This window comes from Coloeus monedula (assembly GCF_965178545.1).
Source record: "Coloeus monedula genome assembly, chromosome: Z".
In the NCBI taxonomy this organism is placed as follows: domain Eukaryota; kingdom Metazoa; phylum Chordata; class Aves; order Passeriformes; family Corvidae; genus Coloeus; species Coloeus monedula.
The window spans coordinates 9,709,362-9,720,377 of record NC_138822.1 but is presented as its reverse complement, the minus strand read 5'-3'; positions in this window follow the sequence as shown (position 1 = coordinate 9,720,377).

Below are 11,016 nucleotides of genomic sequence, written 5' to 3'. Positions count from 1 at the left end.
TTTGCAAAAAAAAAAAAGGTGTTGCTGTCTTCTCAACACAGGAGAGGCTTTCTGTCTTCCTCTGCCTTGCCTTGCTCTGTGCCAGGAAGGATGATATATTTGACTTAGTGGCACACAGTGGGAAAAGGAACTCCTAGGCATCATCTTTGGATTTTATGTGAATTAAAAGTGAAAACTGGACTCTTGCAAGGGAACATTTAGACATTGCAAAGTAATTCAATTACACCAGTGGGTGGCAGCAGGTCGGGAATTTTGCAGTTCTGCTGTTATCAGCTGTTGTTACCTGTTTTATAACACACTCAGGACATTTAAAGTCCCTGTCTCCCCACTGCAGTTGAAATGGCATGTATCAAACTTGAGAGTTTTTTTGCCATGTAGGTGAGTACTATAAAATAGCATTTTATCAATAATTTCTGCCGTAGCCCCATAGGTGAAGATACTGTACCTCATTTAGTTTCAGGTGGCTTTAAGAGGCCCCAGCACAATGGGAAAGCAAATGGAGAGGCAAAGGATCTCCTCTGCAGAGACAGGTTTGATGAAACCGCATTAAAAGGAGAGAGAGCATTCAATACAGTGTTTCCAGCTGAGAGTGGGCACAGGAGATTAGAACACCTTACAAACAGGAATCTGTAGTGTAAGGAAACCAAGTCAGAGCACCACAAGCTGAAGCAGGCTGGAGGGACAGGGCTAGGCTGAGCCAGAACTACAAATATAAGCATGAACTTTAAGCACTAAAGACTTTCAGTTATGTTCTAGTTGCTGAACTGACTGAGGTGGGCAGTGCTGGAAACTATTAGCAGTGTGTGTGTCCAGCCCTCCACTCCTTCCCAGGTCAAAGGCTGACCAGCATCCCAGTTTTTCACATGTCTCAAGACTGAGGGCAAAGGGCTATCCTGTCACTTCAGCAATAGCATAGGGGGGGACACAAGCAAAACAAAAATACTAGACAACAAACAACCTAAGCAGCAGCAGAAAAATAACCAGAATACCATCCAAACCTCATGGTCTGCTGCTAGCTCTGGCTGAGCACTGACTAATTGGCATCTTAACCCACTACTTTATCAATGAGGTCTTCGGGAAGAGAGCTTTTGGCAAGCAGTGTGAGAGCTCCTGCTCCGTTCCAGGCATGTGTCAGCCCTGCGGTGAATTGAGGGTGGTGTGCCACCAGGAGCTGGAAATTATTCAGGCCTTGTTCCAATCTAGAGTGTGGGAGCAGTGGCAAGAAAAATCGATGAAGGAAGAAAAATGTGCAAAGCTCCCTTGTCGCATTCTCTGTTGCTGCGGACGGCATGGGGAGCTTTGCATGGTGGGGATTTGTGTGGCAGCAGTGACATCTGCAGGGCGGATTGCACTGACCGTGGTAAATCCAAGGGTGGCCCCTGGAAGGCCAGATGCTGGGAGCAGCCAGTACGTGGGAGGGACAGGGTGATGGATGCCTCACTGCGGTAGCACCCCTTTCACTTTCACAGAAAGCCCTCCTGCGGCCAGCGAAGGATCAGGGAGAGAGCCTTGCCACATCTCACAAGCTTCCCGTGGGGAGACAGTTGGGATGGGGACCCAGAAAAAGCTGATGTGCTCAGCATGCATACCCAGGGCCCTGGTCATGCCCCTTCCTATAGGAGGACCTGGGACACACCAGCCCTGCCAGGAAGTAATCACAGACTCGGTGTTGCCTTGGCAGGCAGCTTGTTGCAGGAGCGTGGCTGGACACACAGAACACTTGGCAGGGGGCCCTACTGCACTGAACTCCTGCTGTGGGGACTGTTGGTGGCTGAGGTGGATTCAGAGAGCAGGGGAAAGGAGCAGGAGGCTGGAAACTGCTTCACAAAATGGGGAGGATTTCATACTGCAGCAGACAGACCAGTGCGACGCTATCCGCACTGGGGTGTCACTGACAACAAGAGGCTGTGGCTCCGAGTGAGCCAGGATGCTTATGTACCAGTGACCCCCACAAGTACTTCTTCCTCGTAGTATGTGAGAAACCTGAACTCTCTCTGCCTTATATGAATATGAGCATCAAGTCCTCAAGCTGTAACTGAAATGTAAGAAACCAGGAAAATGTTAGCAAAAACAGGTGGATATTGAAATAACCTTGGTGAAACAGCTCTCCACAGGACTCAGATCAGGCTTCCAAAGTGTTTCAGGCAACAATGTTGCACTGTTCAAAGTGTTGCAATCATTAGAAAAGAGGAAAGAGGTCTTTGCAAGGCGTTATCTCCATGGAGAAAGGTGTTTCCAGATACACAAAGGGAATTGACTTGCTGGACAGCTTTGTAACCCCCACAGTGTGTGGAGGTGGCAGGAAGTATTCAGCCCTATTTAATTGGAGTGAAAGGAGGAAGATGCTAAAGTAGGGCACTTGCTCACTCTCTGAGAAGGCTTGTTTGCTTCTAGGAGCATGGGGTACAGCACCAGCCCAAGGTGGACCCAGAGTTTCACAGTATTACTCTTTCCTGTTCCCTGCCCTCTCCTTGCCTTCTGCTGTTCCCTTCTGGTTACCACATGATGGTACTGACACCCAAAACATGGCTGGTTTTGGGCACCAAGATTAGATGGTTTCCACGGGCACAGATGTGTCTCACCTTCCCTCCACTGAGCCTCCTCACTGACACCACTGCAAGGCCCCATCAGCTTCCAGACAGACTCCCTCCCAGGCCCGTTTCCTCTCCAGGTATTTCACTGGATTTACACTTTGCCAAATCATCCCATTATCTATCCCATGGAAGATGGATAAACTGAGAACCATGAGATAAACCTTAAATGGACTGAATTCAAATGTACCAAAGCACTTAGATACCTATATACCTCTAAGGACCTTGCTCTTTGAGGGCTACACAGCACTAAACTCAGCTGGAAGCTCATGGACAGAGCTTGTGCCAATATACTATATTGGATGTGGATATGTTAGTGGGGCTGACTTGAAAGAATGTTAGGGGAGAGCCATGTGAAACAAAAACCTCTCAGGGTTGCATTACTCATGCCAAAAGGGCATGATTTCAGCTTTTATTTAATGCTGTGTTTGAGGAAAACAATTGCTGAACAGAAGGCAGACAGAGCTTGCATGTGGTGCAGAGGGTGGTTTTCAAAGTTAGTTTCAAGTTGTGGGATTTGATGTATAGAGAAAGTGAGGATTAGTAAGGCAGGTCAGAACAGAGTGGTATAAACAATGGAAAACAGAAAGATAAATAGGGGAAGATGTTCCTGATGGGAATTTTTCATGGAGGGAGCCATTTCTGAAGCCAGCTGAAAGCATGATCAGGCAATGTTTGAGTAGGTGTGGAAAGTATATGGCAAAAAGCGTATTTACTTAAACTCTCTGGAAACCACATAAAAACCTCTTCCAGTTACAGCATGAGTCTTACCTGCTGCCAGGACTGGACTGCTGTGGTACAGGACAAGATTCAGCTCAGCTGTCCTTCTTGGGCACTGTTTGCTGGGTCAGTCTTCAGCAGAAGGGAATCAGGAAATAGCTGAATGATATCATTGTTCATGAACCTCATATTTTATGGACATGAGAACTCTTTGAGTTTATAAATTAAAAGGTATGTCAGTACAGTCAGCTTTGCAGAGTGTTTCCAAGGAATTTATTATCAAGATGCTCAAACACTAAAGGATCAAAACAGCATTTTAGTACCCCAGCGGGCTTTGTTTTTCAAATCTTGCTTAATCTCTTGTTCCCTTCCTGTATAGCAGTATTAAATCAGTGTGATTTTAAAATGTCAGGAGCTCAGTTTGTTCTCCAGGCATCTTCCTGCTTTGCCTGAAGGCTGCCCTGGTTATGTGTCCTTGCAGAGGGTGCCTTAAAGCTCATGGCCAGGCATGACTTGCTAGCTGCTAATAGTTCCCACTGGCATCTTGGAGGTGACCGCCAAATCCCTGAAAGTGACAGCTACTTACCCTTGGAAAGTGGGGGTGTGGAAGTGCATCACACGTGGGAGTGAGAGGCTCTTCTGGTTTGGCCAAATTTAGAAATACATCCTCTGATAGAAGACAGGCTGCAACCCTCCCTCCCCCACCAGGTTCGGGAAAAAATAAATTTTCCTCAAAGGAAAGTGGAAGAGATGAAAACTAATTATTTAACAAACACACAGGAAAAGGATAATAATGCTAAATAATAAAACCTCTTGCTATGCTGAGAGAAACCTGGGAAAATTTCAGAGTCCTTCCATAGATCTCTCTCTCCCCCTCCTTGGAGCTGGGACGGGGTAGTGGGCCCACCTCCAGGGCCAAGGCCTCGGTGGAAATTCCTCCCAATGTATTCTGATGTTGAAACAATCCAGCAGAGGAAAAAAGGAAAAACCAAAGTCCCAGGAAAAACAAAAGTTCAACTCTCTGTCTCTCTCTGGAGAAAGAGAAAGGAGCTGAAAAACTGGCCTAAAGCAAGTTGGGTGCCTTCCCCACTCTCACTCTCCTGCCACAGCTGAAAAAAAAGTCTCTGTCTCGGTGTGACCTTGAACAAGCTGCAAACTGCTTCGAAGAAGTTTTGCTCGGGTTTTCCTCCCCCCTCTCAGGCTCAGTTTAAAGGCACAGAAAGGCATAAAATGAATTTCTGGGCATGGGGCAGCGATAGGGGATACACATCACAGAGTCACCCCAAGAGAGAGGTGTGATCCCACATCACCCACACAAGGCCCTGGCCCTGTGGCAGGAAAGCAACCTCACCTGCAGCAGAGCAAGAACAGCACGGTCCTCTGGAGGGAAGAGCGTACGCTTGACACGACCCTCAACTGTGTCCTGTTGGTCTTCAGCAAACAAGAGTGTCTCAGGTCCTGCAATGACTCATGTTAGCAGTCTGTCAGGAGGTGAGTGTAGCTCGCAGTCCTCCTTTCAAGAGCATCACTGGTTCTCGGCTGCTGACCAAGGTACAAAGCCATGCTGAAATGGGTAAAGTGGCTGGGAGATGTCTCCTGATTGCCCACATTCTGTTTAAGCAGGAGCTTTGAAACCATTGCCCAGAAATGCAGAGGTGATAGTGGGAAGAAGAAGTGCTGCTCTCAACCACTTCAGCACAATGGGGCGTAAAAGCAAAGCTTTAGTTCAGCAAAGCCTTGAATATTCCAGAATGCTGGAATGAAACGGCAAGGAAATAGCAAACGCCAGTAACAGCCACTGTCTTGCCACACAGTTTAAAATTTACATTTGTGCATGTATGTGTATTTATATTTATCTGTGCTTGTTAGACACTGAAGAAATGCAGCCTGTAAAAAAGTTAGCAGCAGCAATATTGCTGGAAAGCTGCCTGGACTTTCTTGCTTCCCTAGGGCCCTTTACCCAACGCCCCTCTTCAACTCCAAAATTTCCTGCAGATGCAACAAGATCCTTCAAAGAAAGGAGAAGAAATGCAGCATTTAAGTCCCTTAAATGTCTTTTTCAATGTCTTTTTATACATGTACTGGAGCCCTAAGAACACAGAGAATCTGCCAAGGCTGTTCATTCACTAGCTGCCTGGGAGGGTGCTAGTTAACATTCTCCAAAGCAGTATGCACCGTCTAAATGAGCTTTCTCCAGAGCCTGGAGCTTTCTCCTGGAGCACTTTGATGCAGAGTTGTGGGCCTGGGGAACTCCAGACACATCTTCCCTGTGTTTTGAGTGGAGGTGACACCTCTGCATGGGTAGCAGAGCCTCAGCAGCATTTGCTGCTTTCTGAGTAAGGCTTCTCCAGCACCAGGACTGCAGCTTGGCCACCCAGCCACAATTCTGCTCTCTTGTCTGAAGATTACACCAGTGATGCCATTTTTTCACTGGTGCCCTGAATCAAAATGGGTAGGGACATGCTCCCCCACAGCCTCCCAGCCACCCTCATGGAGGATGCTGGTGCCTTTCCCTTCTGTCCCAGGGACCTCTCCACCCTGCCAGCTCAAAACAAGCTGGATAATTAGCCAGGTGTGGCTGCAGCACATGTTATAAACAGGGTTATCCATATTATTTGCTGTGCCTTGTTGCACAAGTTGTCTGGAAATCCTCATCTGGCATTGGAGTCTGTTTGCAGTGAGACAGTGATAGGCACTGCCCCGCAACCTTGTAGCCCAAAACCACCTCTGGGTGGGCTCTGCAGCCACCACCACCTGTGCTGAGGGGCTTGCGAGTGGCCCACAGAGCATCAGATGGTGCTCTGTAACCACGGAGAGCTTGTTACTGAGTTTCCTGTGGTTTTAATTTCTGATCTGCAGAGGCTGAGTAAACACCCCCCACTTGAAGAGCTCCCATATGGATAAAAGGGTGGTAAGGCTTAGAAATGTCACTGGAGTGTGCGGCAGTACCTGCAGCTTTTGGGTTGTGTATGCCACTTTTTGGTTTTTGCTTTTTCTTTTTGATGAACGACTGTGACAAATGACAGGATGTTCTGAATAAAATAGCATGGAAATTTTAAACCTCAAAATGACTAAAACCATAGCCAATTTCTGTGCTCAGGACCCAGCCCAGGAGAGTAAACAGACAGAGGTTGTGAGGAGTGAGTTACCATCTGCTTGCTCTGGGATCTCTGAATATCTGGGATATCACTGAGGGCTTACTGCAGGTGATGGCTTCAGCATTATCTTCATTTGCCTGAAAAACAGAAATTTAACCAGGCAAAGAGCTAACTTGAGATCTGTCATGTGACACCAGGCAAAGGTGTCTCCAGAAGATATAAAGAAATATTTTACCTTCCCTGAAATATATTTTACCCCTCTCCTGAAAAAGCACTATGCCTTACGGAAAGCATAAATGCAGAGACTGTATCTTTATGCATTTATGATGCTTTTGATGGTTTCCACCTCTCAGCCAGGAAAATGGGGTGGATTCTTCCCTTTCTCTCCACTGTCCTGATGTCCTCTGCCAGCTACTCTTCTTACTTCTTGCCGAGTCTCAGGTTATGGAGAGATAAACATTTCTTCTAATTGTACCTGGCTAGGGCTGAGTTACTTAGCTAAGGTCCAATCAGACCAGAAAAGTCAGCCCTTTCCTTTCCTTTCCTTCCCTTTCCTTTCCTTTCCTTTCCTTTCCTTTCCTTTCCTTTCCTTTCCTTTCCTTTCCTTTCCTTTCCTTTCCTTTCCTTTCCTTTCCTTTCCTTTCCTTTCCTTTCCTTTCCTTTCCTTTCCTTTCCTTTCCTTTCCTTTCCTTTCCTTTCCTTTCCTTTCCTTTCCTTTCCTTTCCTTTCCTTTCCTTTCCTTTCCTTTCCTTTCCTTTCCTTTCCTTTCCTTTCCTTTCCTTTCCTTTCCTTTCCTTTCCTTTCCTTTCCTTTCCTTTCCTTTCCTTTCCTTTCCTTTCCTTTCCTTTCCTTTCCTTTCCTTTCCTTTCCTTTCCTTTCCTTTCCTTTCCTTTCCTTTCCTTTCCTTTCCTTTCCTTCCCCTTCCTTTCCTTCCCCTTCCTTTCCTTCCCCTTCCTTTCCTTCCCCTTCCTTTCCTTCCCCTTCCCCTTCCCCTTCCCCTTCCCCTTCCCCTTCCCCTTCCCCTTCCCCTTCCCCCCTAAGGATAGGTGATTCACTATTTCTTTCTTTCTCCTCCTTTATTCTGCTGTATTATTCTTTACATTATGCTCTGTTTATTATCTTCCTCTAATTCATGTTGACACTTACCACCCAGATCCTCTCCAAATTTATAAGTCCCAAGTCAAATTCTACAGAGATTTTATTCACCCTTAATGTTTTTCTGCAAACATTGTTATTTAAATGTTTTTATAGGCTGTTTGGTACCAATTCACCATTGCCAAAAGTCTTCCAGACCCAAACAAAAAAAAAGTAGACCAGCAAAATTATTTCTAAATGGCTTTGGAGAGCACTCAGGACAAAGAAAGCAGTTTTTGGGTTTGAATCAAGTTTTTATATATTAATGTTTGTAGTTCATTCAGTAGCAAAATTTTTTAATAATCATGCTTTTGCTACAGCTGTTTCATTTTTCCAGACTATCCACTTTTATACAACATAGGATTGCTTAAGCTGTAGTGCTAGGATAGTTTATTTCATTCTATTTGTCAAGGCCATTGCTGCCTGCACACTCTTAAAATTTGCAATGCTTCTGTTCCAAACACATATATACCTTGGCAACAATTTTTAAAAATACATGAATATAAATGAAATGCCTTGCCAGAAGGGGATTGTAAATCACAAATCTCATTAGCAGGCTTAGAGAGGAGGAAGATGAAGGGGGCTTACTTGCCCACATTGGATTGCAGTCCAGGATGTCAAAAGGACCTTTTCAGACAAGGAATGCTGAAGACAAAGTTCCAGATGCTGGTACTTGCCTAGCCCAGGTCCCTCAGCATACTGAATTCCCTACAGCAACTCTGTTCAGAAAGAAAAAGGGATGTAACTGTCCTAAATGGAAAAGAAACATAAATAGAAACAGCAATACTGCACATGAAGGCAAAACATCACCAAAGGGAAACATCAAACACCTCTGGTTTGGCCAGGCTGAAAAATGTTGAAGAGTTGGTAAAACCTGTTCTGACCCTGCCTCTAGTGGGCCTCCAGATAAGACCACTCTGGAGGGAAATTCCCTGAAACAATGTGTTCGTTTTCCAGCAGGCTACACCATTGCATTTTTGTTATTAAGATAGTCTCTGATTCTGTAGGTACATTTTTCTTAAATGTCAAGGGCCACTCTCTTAAGGCTCCATTACATTTATGCTGCGATGTTTTAAAGCAGATGCAAATGTCCCTATAAATATCAGTAATCTAAGAATAGAGCCCTCTGAAAAATTACTAGATAATAGGAATTTTGAAGACTTTGTGGCATCAAATGAATATGGGATTTGTGAAAATTGCTTTTCAGTGGTAAATATTTTGGAGCCTGAGCTAAACTCTTACTTTAGCACTTACTGCTTTGCAATTGCTGACATGGAAAAATATCCTTCCACTTGAACTAGTTCTAAAAAGTAGATTTAATGTGAGTGACCACACAGAATAGCCTGGAAATATAGATGTAATTCATGAGATCACTAGTAACATTTAGCACAGTTCATTATCTGTCTAGGCCTGAACAGTGTTGGCTGAATAAGCCAAGCAGTCTGTATATGCAATCAAGTGTAGAGCAAAAATACCCCTCCAGTAGGAGTTGAGCATATCTGCAGTGTCTTGAGCACACTGACTGTAACATACCTCTGCACTCCAATTTAATTCCTTTGCACCAGACCCCACATCCCACACTGAAGCTTGAATGAAACAAGTAATTTATCTCTCCTTGTAATTCTGGTGGGAGACACAAGGCTTCCTGGGTGAAGCAAAATGTGGCCATTTCTTTGGTTGCATTTGTTGCTTAAACTGGTCACAGGCTTATCCTTTGGGGTTTTCAGTAAGGCTGTCTGGAATTTCCATCCTCTGAAAATATTTCAGGGTTTGCTGAAAAAAAATTGTCACACTTGTCCATAAAACCTGAAGAACCTAGACACCTTTTTCAGCTAATCTGGGGAAAAGGAAAAAAAGACAACTGTTGGAACAACACACATAATTTACAGCTGGCTAAGAGTCCTTTGGTCTAACAAAAAAACAAATTCTCTGATGAAAATGAAATTTTCTAGAGCAAATCATTCTAGCAGGCAATTCCCCACTCCTTTCCCTGTTAGATATTGGGTCTTTCTTCCTTTAATCAAAATACAAGCCAAAAATTATTGCACAACCAAACAGAGTGAAAAAAAAGACTCTTGAGCCATGGCATTGAGTAAATGTCACCTGAATCAACTAAGAGTCCAACAGATGGAGGTTTTAACATTGCTTTTCCAAATTAATCATTAATTTACTTTTTAAAGTAATGACCATAAATCTTCTTAGAACAGATTGTTATTCTGCCTGTTATGATTCATTAAACCAGTACAAAATGAGATCATTATCATTTAAGATAGCATTTTTGAGACTGCCCAATATCCTCCAAGCACTTCCTGCAGCTGGGACTGCAAGCATTGTCCTTGGAGCTGGCAGCCTGCTTCCACCACGTCCTGGTCCAAGAGCTTCTTGTGCCTCTGGCTAGCAGCACTGCCGTGCCCACGGGGCCCTCCTTGAGTGGGTTGTTTCACCTGCCCCTTGGGCAGCAGCAAAATTGGAAGCTGACTTCAAGCTACAAAGCTTGAGAGTGTGTGGCAATAAGCACCTGCAGAGATGCACAGCCATCTCTCCGAGGAGCTAGGGCTGGAAAACTCTTCTCCAGAGGAGGACTCTCACCCACCTCTGCCTGCAGCTGAAATGGCTGATTACTGGGACACAGCAGTCACTGATGTCTTTGGATGAACTGGGACTTCTCTCAACTGCTTGGAAATTCCCACACTGTAAAGCCAAGGGACGCAGCAAGCAGAGTGGCAGCCATAGGAGACAGGCTACCAAAAATAGAACTTTTCCCTTTTAATTTCTCTTTGGTGTAATTTCCGGACTGCATTATTGAAACAACAATGACGTAAGGGGCATGATGCAGCAACAGGGAAAACAGGAGCAGGAAAAAGCAAAAGAGTCAATGACATATTTGTGTACACAAAAGAAAAATGAGGTGGCAGTAAGGGAAATTCACAAATTACCTGATAAAAAGGCACATAGCCATCCCCTGCCCCCACAACCACTCTGAGAGTCCTGTGATACATTAAGTATACCAAAAGGAGAAAAAAGACCCAAAAAGTCAACAAACAAAAAACAAACCACCACCCCAAATTACAGCAATTACTTGACTGGGCATTTTCACTTCCTACTCTGTGAGAGAGAAATTCCCCAGGTCATCTGACCTCTGTTGAAACCACACCAGGAAGAGGAGCAGCAGCAGTCACCAAGTGCAGGGCGTTCTCTGGCTGTACAAAAGCCTCCCATGTATGAGCAAGAGCTCAGAGCAGCACAGGGATGTGCAGGTGTGTGTACACATAGCAAGGCGAGGTGCAAATATCCTCCCAGCCAGATCATCTCTTCCACAACTCTCCAATCCTGTGCAGCCTGGCAGACCTTTTATTTTTCCTTTTGCTGCTTGTTTCCAAACACACCTCCAGAGCAGAGCTTCTGAGGAGCTGTTTCCTCACGTGCATCTCCCTGAAAGCAGCTCTCTCCAAGAAGACGTGGTGGCTAGCAGC